General features: G+C 40.4%; 1 long non-coding RNA gene and 3 other non-coding genes across 4 annotated transcripts in view; all 4 read right to left on the bottom strand.

The window, feature by feature from the left end:
- Positions 1–9,870, bottom strand: part of LOC129634293 (uncharacterized) — a 39,054-nt gene extending 29,184 nt beyond the window's left edge. The window contains exons 1-3 of the long non-coding RNA XR_008705517.1: positions 9,813–9,870; positions 2,314–2,453; positions 208–348 (exon numbers count right to left, since the gene is read on the bottom strand). This is a non-coding gene — a long non-coding RNA (uncharacterized LOC129634293). The remainder of the gene's footprint in view (positions 1–207; positions 349–2,313; positions 2,454–9,812) is intronic.
- Positions 73–152, bottom strand: LOC129634682 (small nucleolar RNA SNORD115). Its single transcript, XR_008705847.1, has one exon. It is a non-coding gene; the product is annotated as a small nucleolar RNA SNORD115 (small nucleolar RNA).
- Positions 2,178–2,258, bottom strand: LOC129634568 (small nucleolar RNA SNORD115). Its single transcript, XR_008705753.1, has one exon. It is a non-coding gene; the product is annotated as a small nucleolar RNA SNORD115 (small nucleolar RNA).
- On the bottom strand, positions 6,015–6,059 carry LOC129634570 (small nucleolar RNA SNORD115). The gene has a single exon (XR_008705755.1). It is a non-coding gene; the product is annotated as a small nucleolar RNA SNORD115 (small nucleolar RNA).
- Positions 9,871–19,216: the final 9,346 nt, after the last annotated feature.

Below are 19,216 nucleotides of genomic sequence, written 5' to 3'. Positions count from 1 at the left end.
CACTCAAATCCCAGGGCTCCAGAAAGGACAGAAGAAACCACAACCTCTGGGCCCTGTAATTTCACTTCCATTGAGCCTCACCATAGTCCTATTGAGCATGATTTTAGATCACCATCTCTCTTCAGGACCATATGAGTTCTCATCATCAGCCCAAACGAGGCATGCCCCACGCATTGCATGCATGCACAGGCACCTGAGTAGGCTTACTTCTGATGCTTTCTGAAAAGGAGGATGCCCCAGAGGATGTGAGTTTCTGTCCACACCAAAGGCCGGATCAAGGCTGATATCGATTGCCCTAGGGGCAGCAGGCCACACTCAGATCTTCCTTTCTCTGGGGGTGTTGTCTGTCTAGAAGGAGAACAACAGCTATGAGAATACCTACTCCATCCTTGCAGGCTTTGGTGGTCACGCATGCTGCACCTTCAGGCAGTGAATGACGCTGCAAGACATAACTACAGAGACACATCCAGGAACACTGGAAAGCAACTAAATATACCTATATGCAGAGACAAAAATCCCTGGCTGAAATGGATAACTACCACCAACCTTCCTCCCTACTAGGTCCCTACCTCTCTAGTTCCTTACCTCTTTACTTTTTTCAAACACTCCTTCCTTCCCACCATACTTACTGCTAAATATGAGGAAATGAGTGGACAAGTGGTCAAGGCATGAGTGAATATAAGAATAACGTGTACAAGCAGCCAGAAATGGCATATTCAAAGAGGAGTTCCAAGAGAAGGCATAGCCTCATGGACTTTCCACCCATCAGAGGCCTGGCACAAAGGCCTCTCAACCTCCAAGAGTCTATGGATCTGTTTTGGGAATGGAGACTTCCTCAGTGCTCGAACCAGGTCTTTGCAAGCAAGGGATCGCAGAGGGGACATGGGGCTGGCCATTTACTGCAAACATGCAGAAAACAAGGCCATGAAATCCCTCAGTAGAGGTGGTCAAGGATGCAGATATTTGGAGACGGGACCTGAGGGCTCAGCACCAGTTAACACATCAGTGCCCTGCATGGGAAACTTCAGGATGGGGACAGGAACCATTGCTGGCTGCTTCAGCACCCCCTCCCATGGGCTTGCCCAAGGCCCTCAGAGAGCAGCAAAGTATCTAGTCCTTGATCAGTCCAGATCATGGGACTGACCCTCTACTTTGGGCAAATGGTCCCTCTCGATGGAGGTGATACTGTGACCCTTAAAGGTTCTCAACAACCTTACTGTGAAAGTAAGCATCGTAGGAACTTCTCCTCTGGAAGGTGCTATCATTGGTGGCCATGGCCCCTAGAGAGGAAGAATGCCACATGAAACACAAGGGGCCCAGGCAACTGAATGAATGAAACAAAACCCATCATAGGGCCCATTAGGAACAAGTGGCCACATCAAGAACTTACCATGCCTGAAAGTGACCTGGCCATGCCCCATGGAATCTCATGGGCTGACCTTCAGCTCTCTCAATTGCCAGCAGGGTCTATCTGCCAAGACCTGGCAGGTTGGTTTCTGCCTGCCACTCACCATTACCAGTCCTGGGGCACCATCTTTCTCTGCTGATGGTTCTTGGGAGATGGAAAAGACCACACCATAGCTGACCATTCTCTCAGTCAATCAGCATGCTCTGCATGGAGGTGTGCAAAGACCTTTGTGTGGATGACTCCAGTTGGCCAGGGATGCAAACATTGCCTCCATGTCTAATCTAATTAGAATTTAGGTTTAATGAAAGGCTTTTCAGTACCTGAGTTCCTAGCCCCTGGAAATGCCACTGCAGCATAAATTCCACCATGGGGATGACTGAGGTTCCCAAAAGGATTCCCACCTCTGGACGGCCTAAAGGGGTGCCTCCCCCATGGTCCACCTCTCTCTGGGGCCCATGTGCAGGACCAAAGAGAGCCACTCACCTCAAGTTATTTAGCATGTGGCAAGAATCTCTATAGAACATCTGCCTAAAAGAAACAATTTAAAGAGAAGGAACTATAGAAAGGCCCCACCTAATGGCCTCCTGGTGGCCTGTGGAAATTGGGATGACTAAAGGCAGGACCAGGCCTTCACCCTGTGGAAGCCCCTAGATACTGTAGAGACTCAAGGGCTTTCCTCAAGGGGTAGGGTGCCTCCACACCTAAATCCCAGGGTTTCAGAGAAAAAAGAAAGGTCCCTGACCTCTACTTCTGGGCTGCAATCTCCAATGGGCCTCAGCATACTTCTATCGAACATGATTTTTAGGTGATCATCTCTCTTCAGAACCATATGAATTCTTCTCCTCAACCCAAGTGAGGCATGCCCCATGAAGTGCATCTATGCACAGGAATCTAAGTAGTCTTACCTCCAAAGCTTTCTGGAAATAAGGAAGCTGTAAAGGACTTGAGTTTCTGTCTACCCAGCTGTGGCACCAAGGCTGACATCAGTTGCACCAGGAGCAGCAGGCCACACTCAGATAATCCTTCCTTTGCAGATGTTGTCTGTCTAGAGAGCAGAAAGACTCCTGTGAGACAGCCTAGTCTGTCCCTGTAGGCTTTGGTGGTCATGTGTGCTACACTTTGATGTAGCAAATGTTGCTACAAGACATACCTAGAGCAATAAGTCCAGGAACACAAGAAAGCAACGAAATGCACCTATATGCAGAGACACAAACCCCTGGCTGAAATGCTCATCTACCTTCCTCCTTACCTCTCTAAGTTCCAACCTCCCATCCTCTTTGGTTTGCTACCTCCCTACATCCTCACTTTTCTCCATCTTTGCCTCCCACCCTACATACTGACAAACATGAAGAAACAAGTGGATGAATGGATCAATGTTTGAGTGAATATATGAATAACAATACATCCAGGGAGATAGAAATGGTGACTCCAAGAAAGAGTCCTGAGAGAAGACAGAGCCTCATAGGCTCTGAGAGGGTCATGAGGACCTCTCAGCTGCCAAGATTCCATGGACATGTCTTGGGGAATGGAGATGCTCCTCCAAGCTCAGTCTGGGTCTGTGCTAGCAAAGGGGTGGCTGAGGTGGCATGAAGTCTGGTCACTTGCTGCAATCACACAAAAAAAGAGGCCAAGAAGTTCCACAGAATGGATGCTCGAGGAAGCAGGTATCTGTGGCTGGGCCCATGGGCTCATCACGAGTCAACCTGGCAATGCCCTGCAAGGGAACATTCAAGCTGGAAACAAGAGCCATCACTGCTGCTGGGGCATCCCCTTCATGGCCTGCTGAAAGCCTCCAAACAACAAGAAGGCAACTACTCCTTGCTCGGCCCATGCCAAGGGACCACCCCTCTACTTCAGGTGAACGGTGCCCTATGATGGAGTTAATATGGGCTGCAAAGAGCTCTCAACAGCCTCACTAGGAAGTAAGCTCAAAAGGGGTTTCTCCTCTGGAGGTGTTATTGTTAAAGGCTGTGGCCCCCAGGAGGCGCATGGTCCCTGAGTACAAATGAAACAAAACTCAGCAAAGGGCCCATCAGGAATATCTGGCTTTACAGAGACCCTGCCATGCCCAAAAGTGACCTGGCCTAACCCCATGGAATCTAAGAGGTTGCCCTTCAGCTCTCTTAACAGCCAACAGCGAACACCCTGCATGGGAGTGTTCATACCAGGGACAACAGCGATTGTCAACTGGTGGGGTGTCTGTTCCCATGCCTGCCCAAGGCCCCCAGATAAAGCAATGCAATGCTCCCTGCTTGGCCCACATCATGGGGCCACCCCTCTACTTCAGGCAATCAGGGCCTCACTATGGAGATGATACCAGGGCTCCTATGAGCTCTCAACTTTCTTTCTAGGAAGGAGTGCTTGGAAGGGGTTTCTCCTCTGGGGCTGCTTTAGTTGAAGACTGTGGCTCCTGGAAAGGAAGAATGTCCCAGGAGAAACAAGGGGCTCCAGTGGGCGATCAAAGCAAAGCCCATCAAACAGCCCATCAGGAACCACTTGTGTCACCCAGACTCTGGCATGCCTGAAAGTGACCTGGCCAAGCCCCATGGAAACTCAGGTGCAGCACTTCAGCTCTCCCAACAGCCAGTAACATCCACCTGCCAAAACCTGGTTCACAGGTTTCTGCCTGCCTCTCACTGTTGCCAGGCCAGGGGCACGATATTTTCCTATCAGTGGTTCTTGGGAGACTGAAAAGCACACACCAGGTGATTGTCCCCTCAGTAGCTCAGTGTGTGCTATGTGGAGGTGTATAGAGACAGTATGTGTGAAGGTTCCCCAGGGTGCAGGGAAGGAAACATTGCCTCCATGTACTATCTGACTAGAATTCAAGTCTCAGGAAAGGCTTTTCAGGGCCAAGGGCTTGGAGCCTAGCAAGACGGTGTGGCAGCCAGATTCCTTCCTTTCTGAAGACTGAGGTTCTTAAAAGGACTCCCCCTTCTGGACTGCATTGAGGCGGGCTTCCCCCATAGTCCAACATCCTCTGTGTCTGGTGTCCAGAACTAAAGAGAACCACTGACCTCAAATCATTCAAGTCAGAATGGCAAGATCCGGGCCATTTTTGGTCAGAATGAAAGTGAAAGTGAAGTCATTCAGTCGTTCCTGACTCTTTGTGACTCTATGGACTGTATGTAGCCCACCATTCTGCTTTCTCTATGGGATTTTCCAGGCAGGAATACTGGAGTGGGTTGCCATTTCCTTCTCCAGGGGATCTTCCCGACCCAGGAATCAAACCGGGGTCTCCTGCATTGCAGGCGGATTCTTTACCAACTGAGCTATCAGGGAAGCTCTAATAATAGCTGCTTCCAAAAAGTCTACAAACAATAAATGCTGGAGAGGGTGTGGAGAAAAGGGAACCCTCTTATGCTGTTGGTGGGAATGAAAACTAGTACAGCCACTATGGAGAACAGTGTGGCGCCTCCTTAAAAAACTGGAACTAGAACTGCCATACAACCCAGCAATCCTACTGCTGGATATACACACTGAGGAAACCAGAATTGAAAGAGACACATGTATCCCAATGTTCATCGCAGCACTGTTTACAATAGCCAGGACATGGAAACAACCTAGATGTCTATCAGCAGGTGAATAGATAAGAAAGCTGTGGTACATATACACAATGGAATATTATTATTCAGCTATTAAAAATAATGCATTTGAATCAGTTCTAATGAGGTGGATGAAACTGGAGCCTATTATACAGAGTGAAGTAAGTCAGAAAGAAAAACACCAATACAGTATACTAATGCATATATATGGAATTTAGAAAGATGGTAACAATGACCCTATATGCAAGACAGCAAAAGAGACACAGAGATAAAGAACAGACTTTTGGACTCTGTGGGAGAAGGCAAGGGTGGGATGATTTGAGAGAACAGCATTGAAACATGTATATTATCATATGTGAAATAGATCACCAGTCCAGGTTTGATGCATGAGACAGGGTGCTCAGGGCTGGTGCATGGGATGACCCTGAGGGATGGGACTGGGGAGGGAGGTGGGAGTGGGGTTCAGGACGGGGGACACATGTACACCGATGGCTGATTCATGTCAATGTTTTGAATGAGTATATAATGATCACACACAAAACATGTATTTAACAAGACTTTAAAAAAAAAATACAACTATGACAATCCTAAATTGGCAAAACCAATACAATATTGTAAAGTTTAAAAATAAAATAAAATTTAAAAAAAAAGAAAGAAAAAAAATAATAAATAAATAAAATTAAAAAAAAATAATAAACCAGGAAAAAACAACTATACTTAGTAAAAATACCTCTAAAAATATTTCTGATGAATTTTGAAAAGTATTCATTTGGTCTCTGGTGAGACTCTCACCAGAATATCTGACAGAAAGGCACAATTTGAAGGAGTTAAGGAAAGGCCCCATCTATGGTCTCTGGGTGGTTGGTGGAAGCAGTGATCAGGAAAGAAAGCTGAAGGCGGGACCACACCTTGGCCATGTGGAAGCCCCTAGAAAAAGTGGAGTCTCAAGGGCTTTCCTTGAGGGATTGGGTGCCTCCACACCCAAATCCCAGGGCTCTGAAAGGGATAGAATCACACTCGACCTCTTGCCCCTGGACTGCCACCTACATTGGGCCTCAGTGTAATCGTATTGAACATAATTTTTAGGTCATCATCTCTCTTCAACAGGAGAGTTAATAGGAGTTAATATGTTTTATTTTCAGGCATTTTTTTGATTTTCATGTATTGTCTTCCTCTTTCTTCAACATGCTTATCATAAAATGTCAACATTAATATTTTATGAATATTAACTCTATAATATTTTTGATATTCATTATAAATATTTTTAGGGATTTTTTTTACTAAGCATAGTTGCTTTTTCCTTGTTATTTTCTCAATTTTAGGATTGTCATAGTTTAAAATATACTTTTTTAGTGATAATTATATATATTTTTTAAAAGTAATTATCGTTTTGTTAACCCCATTATTTCCCACAGAAATGGACTGTTTGTACATTTCCATACATTTTTTTCATGTTTAATTATGATATATGAGATCATTTCATTGATGAGCTTTTATCAGTTATGATTTATATTGATACCTGTTTTTTTATTGCATAAAAACTTTTTCAAATATTTTGAAGCCACATGTGTCTTTTGATTATAAATTAAATATACATGCATTTGTAATTTTGATTTTTTTAGCTGGAAATTAATTTATGGCCTTTTCTGAACCATGTTAATAAGGTTTTGTTGTGTCATTTGTTTTCTTTAATATCTTGCTAACTTGATACAGCCTCTTGAGGGGTTCACCCTCAAGCAGAGTGAAAAGGCTGGCTTAAAACTCAACATTCAAAAAACTAAGATCATGACATCTGGTCCCATCACTTCATGGCAAATAAATGGGGGAAAAGTGGAAGTAGTAACAGATTTTGTTTCCTTGAGCTCCAAAATCTCTGCAGATGGTGACTGCAGCCATGAAATTAAAAGATGCTTGCCTCTTGGAAGGAAAGCTGTACTTAGTTGCTCAGTCGTGCCTGACTGTTTGTGACCCGATGGACTGTAGCCTACCAAGCTCCTCTGTCCATGGGGATTTTCCTAGCAAGAATACTGGAAAGGGTTGCCATGTCCTCCTCCAGGGGATCTTCCCAACCTAGGGATAGAACTGGGTTCTCCTGCATTACAGGTTTTTTTTACCAGCTGAACTACCAGGGAAGCCCGTGACAACATATTAAAAAGCAAATATATCACTTTGCCAACAAAGGTCAGTATAGTCAAAGCTATGGTTTTTCCAGTAGTCATGTATGGATGTGAGAGTTGGACTATAAAGAAGACTGAATTCGGAAGAATTAATGCCTTCAAATTGTGGTGCTGGAGAGGACTCTTGAAAGTCCATCAGAAAGCAAGAAGATCAAACCAGTCAATCCTAAAGAAAATCAATCTTGAATTGTACAAAATCTTGAACTGCACAAAACCTTGAACTGTACAAAACAGATCTTCACGACCCAGATAATCATGATGGTGTGATCACTCACCTAGAGCCAGTCATCCTGGAATGTGAAGTCAAGTGGGCCTTAGAAAGCATCACTATGAACAAAGCTAGTGGAGGTGATGGAATTCCAATTGAGCTATTTCAAATCCTGAAAGATGATGCTGTGAATGTGTTGCACTCAATATGCCAGCCAATTTGGAAATCTCAGCAGTGGCCACAGGACTGGAAAAGGTCAGTTTTCATTCCAATCCCAAAGAAAGGCAATGCCAAAGAATGCTCAAAATACCACACAATTGCACTCATCTCACATGCTAGTAAAATAATGCTCAAAATTCTCCAAGCCAGGATTCAGCAATATGTGAACCGTGAACTACCAGATGTTCAAGCTGGATTTAGAAAAGGCAGAGGAACCAGAGATCAAATTGCCAACACCCGCTGGATCATGGAAAAAGCAAGGGAGTTCCAGAAAAACATCTATTTCTGCTTTATTGACTATGCCAAAGCCTTTGACTATGTGGATCACAATAAACTGTAGAGAATTCTGAAAGAGATGAAAATACCACACCACCTGACCTGCCTCTTGAGAAACCTATATGCAGGTCAGGAAGCAACAGTTACAACTATACATGGAACAACAGACTGGTTCCAATAGGAAAAGGAGTACGTCAAGGCTGTATATTGTCACCCTGCTTATTTAACTTTTATGTAGAGTACATCATGAGAAACACTGGACTGGAAGAAACACAAGCTGGAATCAAGATTGCCGGGAGAAATATCAATAACCTCAGATATGCAGATGACACCACCCTTATGGCAGAAAGTGAAGAGGAACTCAAAAGCCTCTTGATGAAAGTGAAAGTGGAGAGTGAAAAAGTGGGCTTAAAGCTCAACATTCAGAAAACGAAGATCATGGCATCCGGTCCAATCACTTCATGGGAAATAGATGGGGAGACAGTGGAAACAGTGTCAGACTTTGTTTTTCTGGGCTCCAAAATCACTGCAGATGGTGATTGCAGCCATGAAATTAAAAGACGCTTACTCCTTGGAAGAAAAGTTATGATCAACCTAGATAGCATATTGAAAAGCAGAGACATTACTTTGCCAACAAAGGTCCGTCTAGTCAAGGCTATGGTTTTTCCTGGGGTCATGTATGGATGTGAGAGTTGGACTGTGAAGAAAGCTGAGAGCCAAAGAATTGATGCTTTTGAAGTGTGGTGTTGGAGAAGACTCTTGAGAGTCCCTTGGACTGCAAGGAGATCCAACCAGTCCATTCTGAAGAAGATCATCCCTGGAATTTCTTTGGAAGGAATGATGCTAAAGCCCATGCGAAGAGTTGACTCATTGGAAAAGACCCTGATGCTGGGAGGGATTGGGGACAGGAGGAGAAGGGGCGACAGAGGATGAGATGGCTGGATGGCATCACTGACTCGATCGGCATGAGTCTGAGTGAACTCTGGGAGTTGGTGATGTGGGAAGCCTGGAGTGCTGCGATTCATGGGATCGCAAAGAGTCGGACATGACTGAGCGACTGAACTGACTGACTGACTAATGCTAAAGCTGAAGCTCCAATACTTTGGCCACTTGATACAAAGAGCTGATTCATTGAAAAAGATGCTGATGTTGGGAAAGATGGAAGGCAAAAGGAGAAGAGGGCAGCAGAGTATGAGGGGGAAGATTCAGAGAACAAGAATCTGAGAAAACCCTGGCAGATAATGAAGGATAGGGAAGCCTGTGTGCTGCAGGTCATGGGGTCACAAAGAGTTGGATATGACTTAAAGACTGAACAATAACTCAATCTCAGAGGAAACTCATTTCATAATGCATGTAAATGTATCTTCTTATATATTTAGGTAAAAATAAATTACACCAACCTGTGGCAAACATCGGAGAAGGCAATGGCACCCCACTCCAGTACTCTTGCCTGGAAAATCCCATGGACGGAGGAGCCTGGTAGGCTGCAGTCCATGGGGTCGCTAAGATTTGGACACGACTGAGTGACTTCACTTTGACTTTTCACATTCATGCATTGGAGAAGGAAATGGCAACCCACTCCAGTGTTCTTGCCTGGAGAATCCCAGGGACAGGGGAGCCTGGTGGGCTGCTGTCCATGGGGTCGCAGAGTCGGACACGACTGAAGCGACTTAGCAGCAGCAGCAGCTGTGGCAAACATGGCTCAGAAAATGTCTCAGACTATTTCAGTACAGGGTCATCCAAAAAACTGGATTTGCCCTTAATGTTATCTGGTTGCTCATTGAGAAAAAATCTATTTCTAATTTGGTGACTCATGTTCAGTTGTAAATGATAATCTTTTGACATCATTTATAGCATATTCTTTATTATATTATACAGTTAGTCCACATTAGGATCTATAATTTTTTATGTTTCTTAGTGTATAGACTAAATATTAGGTAAGAATTTTGGTTCTATGACAGTACTACTGTATCTCTAACCTTTTTAATGTCGTTTTCCTTCAGTATGGGACATTCTTTAGTACTTCAAATAGAATCCTGTAAAAATATAAAAATATTTTCATCATGTTTGTTGAATTAGATTAACCACTATGCTGTGGACCAGTGAAACAAAATTTCTCAACTTCAATATTATTAATTTCATGTTCAAATGAAATTTATAAGCTTATATCAAGTAAGTTAGTCACTCATTCAAAAGGAAATCCCATATCCCTATTCAGTTTGTCTTCTGCTTAAACCTATTATGCTTAGGAGTGCATCTTCCTCAGTTGATTTTCTATTTGGAATATAAACATGACCAAAGGTAACTGGACACCTATCATTAATGCAGTGTTGCATTTCTTGGTTGAATGTCTTACTCAAAGATAATTGAGATAAAAGCAGTGGACTAGGTTCTGAACGTAGTATATAAAAAAATAAATCTCTGAAACAAAGCTTATAGGATGAATATTTTTTTTTATCTTTGAGCTAGATAGACAGGATTGGTTCACATGAGTTTCTTTCAAGGTTTCACTGTCTCAAATCCCAAATACAATGTCTAAAAAGGATATAATGATTTCCTATATTAACATATTTCCCTGTATTGTCACCTAGGTTTATCTTCATTTTAATTATATTTATCATGATTTTCACGATCAGTAAGGTCTTCATCTTACTTTAAGACCACAAGTTCTCATCATTGTTCCAAGCCCTGGCACTTGATACACATTCATACACTTGGACCTGAATATACATACCAGCCAATTATGGTACCAATTTGCACTGGCATTTTGATATATTCAGTAGTGGGCACCTGAATCACATTAATTTTCAAAGGTTGCAAGCTAAACCATGTTCCTTCTTTGTACTCATTATTTAAGGGTACAGGAGTAGGACAGGTATTAAAATATAGAACTAAGTCTTGTGAAACATGACCCTTGAATGCTTGAATAATGAAACAATATGGTCAATACTCAAAAAATTATCTAGTGTAGAGGTTGTAGACTACTGATAATCCTACACAAGAATGACACAAAATACAGGTTTCTTTGGAGAACCACTCAGAAGATGTCAGAACACAAGAGTGTCTCAATTATTATCCTTTATTTATTTATCAAAAGATGTGTATATACAGTCACTCAGTCGTGTCTGACTCTTTGTGACTGCATAGACTGTAGGCCACCAAGCTCCTCTGTCTGTGGGATTTCCCAGGCAAGAACACTGAAGTGGGCTGCCTTTTCTTACTCTAATATCAAAAGATGCCATACCAGTAACATCTGGCATTGTCTACTGCCAAATATGAACTCTCCTAAAATGATGCATATGAAGTGACATGAAACAAATCAATTATCAGGCTACTAGAAATAGTATTCATTTCCAAGCATCCTCCAACATTCATAGGACAAATATCGTTACACTAAAAATAATGCATTAACATGATATACAGGCACTGAAATTTATATATGGGTTTCCTCATTAATATAATCAACTTTAGGTTTAATAAGAATAGAAAATCACTGAATCTCATATTTTAATCTATGGTGGCAGAGTCTTTCATTTGTTAAAATTTTTTCAGTGACCCTAAGGCAGCATGACACTATTAGGATCCCACGGGTGGGCTTCCCTGGTGGCTCAGATGGTAAAGTGTCTGCTTGGAATGCGGGAGACCCAGGTTCGATCCCCAGGTCAGGAAGATCCCCTGGAGAAGGAAATGGCAACCCACTCCAGTACTCTTGCCTGGATGGAGGAGCCTGGTAGGTTACAGTCCATGGGGTTGCAAACAGTCAGACACGACTGAGCAATTTCACGTTCATTTCTTTCTTTGATATTATATAAATATTGGTTTTAGTCATGTATAGAGACCTGGATGAGTAGCAAACATTCTTCTATATACCGGTTAATAAAAATTTTCTTAACAATTATCAAGTGAGATTCAAATAATAAGCAACGATTATTTTGTCATAAGATGACATCAAGTAGATCAGTCAAATCGATAAGATTATCCCATATCAATATTCAGGCTTCCCTGGTAGCTCAGCTGTTAAAGAATCTGCCTGCAATGTGGGAGATCTGGGTTCCATCCGGAGGGCATGACAACCCACTCCAGTATTCTTGCCTGGAGAATCCCCATGGACAGAGAAGGCCTGGCAGGCTACAGTCCATGGGGTGGCACAGACATGACTGAGTGACTTTCACTTTCATATCAATATTCAGGCTGATTAAAAAAATAAACCAAACTGCTTTGGCCAGTGATACATTTGGAATGAATTTATGGCTAAGGCTGCCATTTGCCACTTAATGTGAAGGTGTAATTCCTAGCAGTATATCTTACTGTAATAAGTAAAGAGAGAGAGAGAAAAAAAAAAAAAAAAGCCAAGGATAGAACCCAAATCTGCAACACTATTAGGAATTATAAATCATTAAACAAAGCGTAATGGATGAACATTTTCTTCACTTATAAGCACATAAATTGGTATAGACACAAATGTTTTTCTTAAGGTTCTGTTGTCTCAATTCAAATATATCTCCTTGAAGGACAGGTACCCATTTAACATATTTCAAATATGTACAGGAGGAAACTTGTATCTTTTAGTTAAGTTAGCTTTTGTAGTTTTCAGAAGTTTCAATCTGCGATTGCTAAGTTTCAGCTCTTCCATCTATGATAAATCTTTTTATATTACTTAATCTCTTCATATACGGTAACATGCCCAAATCTAACTATTGCCCTAAATAGGTGAAAATTTGTATTTCAGTTCTGCAGTTGTTGGATAACTAATTGTTATTCAGTTATATGAGTGAAGGTTTGTGAAAAATATTTGGCTACATTTTTTTTTTTCCCAGCAGGTTTCATTCCCAGATGTCAAGTTATTTCTCAATTCTATTTTCACTTTTCTCTATTGCTGTATTGTGTATTAGGTTTGATTCCACCCTGTTTGCATTTGAGTTACATCTTTCTGCAATTGTTCTAAGACAATAAGTATGTTTGTCTTTATTTCTATATCAGTAGAGTTTGCAATTGTGGCCTCAGTTTCTATTTATTTATAAACATAGTATTTAGTAAATCTATTTAGTTTGATCATGACACCATTTTAATATTCATATAAAAGCTTTTCATAATGATAAAGCTTATTGCATACAAGTAGAATTTAATTGACTCAAATTAGAAGTAGTAATATTAAAAGAAATAATTCATTTGATGATCCTAGGAACCTTAAGTATGGGTAATGGAGATGGTCAAGTTCTAAACCAGGTAGGCTTATTTTTAATAGGATGATACATTTTGGGACTTTGCAAGGAACTACCTTTTATTATTTGGGCTGGGTATATTTCTTTCTCATTGACATTAATTTCAGTTATGTTAAACTGGACTCCAGTGGCAGCCAGAGAGCAGATGGAGTTTTGTGTTATTGTTCAGGGACTTTCAGTTTGAATATACTTGTATTTAGTTTGATGGGTTAAAAAATTCTTCCCATTGGTATATTCAGTAACACAAAGGGTGACACTTGATTGCTTTATTTGGGTAATACTGATAGTTGATGGGACTTGGACATTTTCCATTCTTCCAATTGAAGTATATGAAGTGTTATGACAAAATAGATGTTTCTAGAGTTTCCACTCCATTTTTAGAACATTTGTAATCAATTCAAAATTCCTTGAGGTTAATATACTCAGTTTTAAAGGAAGAATGACTAACACCATAAGCTTCATGCTCAACTAACGTGAAATAGGATAAATATCAAAATTATAAATGGTCGAGATAATTAAGTAATACAGCAATCTATCTCTCCTGCTGTTTGTCCATCAGAGAAACTTTTTAGTTACTATCTAGAGAATTTAACCTTAAAGTTCTTAATGGGCTTCCCTGGTGGCTCAGAGAGTAAAGAATCTGCCTGCAATGTGGGAGACCTGGGGTTCTATCCCTGGGCTGGGAAGATCCCCTGAAGGAGGGAACAGCTATCCACTCCAGTATTCTGGCCTGGAGAAGTCCATGGACCAGTCCATGGGGTCACAAAGAGTTGGACATGACTGAGTGACTTTCACTTTCACCTTTTTCTTAATGGGAATTGAGGTCCACTCAAACATAGGTGTTGATCTCACAAGAGAAATATGCCTCTACTTGGGTTTCTTCTTTACCTTGATGGCAGGGTGAATTATCAATAAACCTCTCTGGTGAGATATTGGAACAATTTGATATATACCAGATTTCCTGTTCAGTATTGATGACACACCTCCTCAGTGGAATTTTTATAGCATCTGGCTATAGTGATGGCAAAATAAGTCCAGGAAGGCCAAAAAATCTTTAAGTATTATATTTGATCATGACTACTTTTTTTTACATCAGAAAATGGATTAGGCTTAATCTCTAAATACAAACATCTTCTAAATGATATTTGAGAAATACTATGCTTACTAGAGAGAGTTAATCTAATTTCGGTGAAACCAATGGTAAGGCTTTGGGTCACCGTGAGTGGTTTAATGTAACTGAGCCAAATAAATTTTAGGATATGGTTCATTTATTCCACTCTTTAGGAACTGGAAATGGTAAGAAGTAGGCAAATTTTGAGTATTTGAAGGATGTTACATAGCTACTAAATTACAAAGAATATAGAAGCAATTTATTGGATTCTAGATATTTAGGAATTCCAAAAGTTGAGATGATATATTTTAGATGTTATAGATCTATATAGATCTTATATAGTGTTATAGATAATATACTTGGGCATCAGTTTTAGCCTATGGAAACTTGTCTGGCCTATGGAAACTTGTCTGGCCATCTAAACGTCATACTCAGCATTACTAAAAATATTTGATACCTTCTAAAGGTCTAATCTTGATCAAGTCTATTTGCCACCATATTCCAGGTAATATTGGATGTAGATGGCTTTCCTAGGAGTTAGTCGTAAAGTATTTTTTTAAGCAACATATCTTTGTATTATCTTCTAAATTATTTAGCCCTATATAAGCGTTGCAAGATTCCAAAATAATTAGCATATTCCCTCTGAATGAGTTGATCAGTGGCATGAAAAAGCCACACAATTATACAATTGAAAAATTGTAAGGAAAAATTCCCATCATGTAATTTCCATTTTCCCATGTTGTTCTTATTTACCCTTGATTTATAATTTTTAAATTTAAAATTTTTAAATTTTAAATAGATATTTTTGAAATTATGAATTGGAGTTTCTGGGTAGGAGTAACAGAAATTTAATTTTTCTAGTCCAAAACTTTGTAGCTCTTTTCACAATTTGGTCTGCAATTTCTTTTTTAAGATAACTTTTTCCCAATATGGGTTTTATAAAGAGTAATATAAATTTTTAGAGAATTTTCAATGACTCTAATACCTTGGTAATTCATATCTCAGGTAATATTTCAGTTCTATCAACATTTGAAAGCCTCCATTCTTCCAAAGTTGGATGGTGGCATAATAGAACATATTTATTATCAGCATAGATACTCATTTTAAGGCTGATGGCTAATCTAAGGTGACACTGGCAACATGGCAAAGAGGTATCTTGGGCCTAGTTCCCTCACAGAAGAACAATTTAGCAACTATACACAAATGAAAAGAGAGTCTGACACCTCAAGTGCAAGGCTATAGTACACTGCTGCTGCTGCTGCTGCTGCTGCTAAGTCGCTTCAGTCATGTTCAACTCTGTACCATCCCATAGACAGCAGCCCACCAGGCTCCCCCATCCCTGGGATTCTCCAGGCAAGAACACTGGAGTGGGTTGCCATTTCCTTCTCCAATGCATGAAAGAGAAAAGTGAAAGTGAAGTCGCTCAGTCGTGTCTGACTCTTCGCAACCCCATGGACTGCAGCCTACCAGGCTCCTCCATCCATGGGATTTTCCAGGCAAGAGTACTGGAGTGGGGTGCCATTGCCCTCTCCGATAGTACACTGGTGGGGCACAAAAGGACAAGAAAAACACATCAAGAAGGGTTAGAGTAAACGTTTCATTTTGTACACTCTCATTCCTTCCCTGAGCTGAAACAGCAATATGCTGAGAAGGATCTCTTTGGCCATGATTTCTCCCGTTTAGGAAACAGAAACTAAGACCTACGTCCACTTCCCCAGGGTTTCAGGACATTGTTTGTGAGGTATGTTCCTCTCTTCTCCCACATGGAACACTGAGGGAACTGTCTTTGATGTACCACTCATGGACAGTAGGAACAAGGAAAAGGGTTATGGGCTTACTGCAACTGATGCTGATAATCTTGACAGAAGTCCTGTACCCCTAACAGCAGCCTTGTCCATCGAGGGCCCTTGCTAGGAGTATTGCTAGAACAAGGAGCCCTTCATGAGTTTCGCCCAGCCAAAGAGGCCAGACTGCAGCCCTGCCCAACTATAAGGCCAGACCCAACCCTCCCTCATCTCAGAGCCCAGCAAGTGTCCTCACTCAACATCAGGGTATTGGCAGTTTGCTTCAACTGCCCATGGATGCTAAGAACTGGCCCTTCCACAATCCCAGGCTGAACTGGCTGATGAATAACTTTTTCTTCCAAGCCAAGCTCTAATGGCTTGAAGTGACAACTTCCTCAAATGTGGAGATATCAATACCAGGATATGAGGATCACAAATAATCAGAGATATTGAACACTATCAAAGGAAATGAACAGAGTCATAATAACTAACCCTAAAGAAATGGAGCCCTAACAACAACTTGATAAAGAACTCAAAATATTTTAAAGAAACTCAGAGAACTAAAAGAGAAGATGCATAAACAACTGAATAAAACCTAAAAAATAGTACATGAACAAAATGAGGTTCAACAACAACAACAACAACAAAAAAGAAATAAAAACAAGAAAAAATCAAACAGAAATTTTAGAGCTAAAGAATACAACTATTACTACAATTTTCAATAGGGAACTTCACCAATGCACTCAGTCAAACATAAGAAAGAATTGGTGACTTTGAAGATAAGTCATTTAAAAGTATTCAGTCAGAGGAACAAAAAAAGGAAAAAAAAATTTAAAAGATGAAAGCCTATGGGAGAATGGAACACCATCACATGGGACGATATTTGTATTATGGGAATCCCAGAAAGGGAAGGGAAAAAGAAAGAGAAGTTGTTTTAAAATATAAAGGCTGAAACGAATGTAGGGGTACATGTGGGTTTTTTTTTTTTTATTATTATGGTTTACTCAGGGTATATGCCTCGTAGTGGGATTGCTGGGTGATATGGTAGTTTTATTCCTAGATTTTAAGGAGTCTCCATACTGTTCTCTATAGTGGCTGTATCAATTTGAGTTCCCACCAACAGAAAAAAAGGGTTTCCTTTTCTCCACACCCTCTTCAATATTTATTGGTTGCAGACTTTTTGATGATGCACTATTTAGCTAGGACATGGAAACAAATTAGATGTCCATTGACAGATGGATGGATAAAGAAGTTGTGGTACATATATACAATGGAATATTACTCACCTATAAAAAGGAATGTATTTGAGTCACTTTAAAAGAGGTGGATGAACCTAGAACCTATTAAACAAGATGAAGTAAGTCAGAAGAAAATAAAAAATAAAAAATAAAAAATAATAAAATATAATCATTTTATATTTAAAAAACTAAAATTAAAAAAAAAGAAGAAAAAAAAGAAAAAGAAAGACTAACATATATTAACGTGCATATATGGAATCTAGAAAGATGGTACTGACAAACCTATCTACAGGGCAATAATGGAAATGCAGACATAGAGAATGGACTTTTGGAAATAGTAAGGGAGAGAGAAGGTGGAAGGATTTGAGAGAGTAGCATTGAAACATACATTACCATATGTAAAGAAGATAACCAGTTGGAATTTGCTGTATGACACAGGGAACCAAAACCTGGAGTGGTATGACAACTTAGAGGGGTGGGATGGTGAAGAGAGGGGAGGGAGATTAAGAGGGAAGGGGACATATATGTACCTATGGCTGATTTATGTTGATATATGGCAGACCATCATAATATTATATGCTTATTTAACTTATATGCAGAGTACATCATGAGAAACGCTGGGCTGGATGAAGCACAACCTGGAATCAAGATTGCCGGGAGAAATATCAGTAACCTCAGATATGCATATGACACCACCCTTATGGCAGAAAGGGAAGAAAACTAAAGAGCCTCTTGATGAAAGTGAAAGAGGAGGGTGAAAAAGTTGGCCTAAAACTCAACATTCAGAAAACTAAGATCAAGGCATCTGGTTCCATCACTTCATGGAAAATAGATGGGGAAACAGTGGAAACAGTGACAGACTTTATTTTTCTGGGCTCCAAAATCACTGCCGCCATGAAATTAAAAGACACTTACTCCTTGGAAGGAAAGTTATGACCAACGTAGACAGCATATTAAAGAGTAGAGACATTACTTTGCCAACAAAGATCCATCTAGTCAAGGCTATAGTTTTTCCAGTAGTCATGTATGGATGTGAGAGTTGAACTATAAAGAAAGCTGAGCACCAAACAATTGATGCTTTTGAACTGTGGTGTTGGAGAAGACTCTTGGCAGTCTCTTGGACTGCAAGGAGATTAAACCAGTCTATCCTAAAGGAGATGAGTCCTGAATAGTCATTGGAAGGACTGTGCTGAAGCTGAAACTCCAGTACTTTGGCCACCTGATACAAAGAGCTGACTCATTGGAAAAGACCCTGATGCTGGGAAAGATTGAAGATGGGAGAAGAAGGGGACAATAGAGGACAAGATAGTTGGGTGGCATCACCAACTCAATGGACATGAGTTTGAGTAAACACCAGGAGTTGGCAATGGACAGGAAGGCCTAGCATGCTGCAGTCCATGGGGTCAACAAAGAGTTGGACAGGACTGAGTGACTGAACTGAACTGAATGATCCTCCAATTAAAATTTAAATTAAAAAATTAATGTCAGGCAACTTCCCAAATTTGCAGAGTGAAATGGAATTCATGAAGCTCAAGAGTTACCAAATAGATTGAACCCAAAGAGGTCTAAACCAAGGCCCATTATAATTAAATTGGCAAAGACAAAGTGAGAACCATAAAATTCTCAAAAGATAAGTGACTCTTGATATATATGGGAATTCACAAAAGACTACAAGCAGATTTACCGGCTGGTATCCTGTAGTCTAGGAGAGAAACAAAAGATATTCAAAATACTATAAAAGAAAAATACCTTGCCAATCAAGAATATTAAACTGGTTGAAAGTGTCCTTTAAAAATATAGATGAGATTAAGATTTTCCCATTTAAATAAAAAAATTGTGAGTGTTTGTCAGCACTAGACCTAACTTACAAGAAATCCTTAAGGGTGCACTTCAAGTTGAAAAGAAAAAACACTAAAAAGAAACACAGAAGTATATAAAAGAACAAATCTCACTTGTAAAAGTAAATATATAGACAAAGACAAAATAGTGTTAATGGTTTTAATAGTGTACAGTGGCACATAAATTAGT

This window comes from Bubalus kerabau, chromosome 19 (genome assembly GCF_029407905.1).
Source record: "Bubalus kerabau isolate K-KA32 ecotype Philippines breed swamp buffalo chromosome 19, PCC_UOA_SB_1v2, whole genome shotgun sequence".
NCBI classification, from domain to species: domain Eukaryota; kingdom Metazoa; phylum Chordata; class Mammalia; order Artiodactyla; family Bovidae; genus Bubalus; species Bubalus kerabau.
This window is presented reverse-complemented; position numbering and strand designations above follow the sequence as displayed.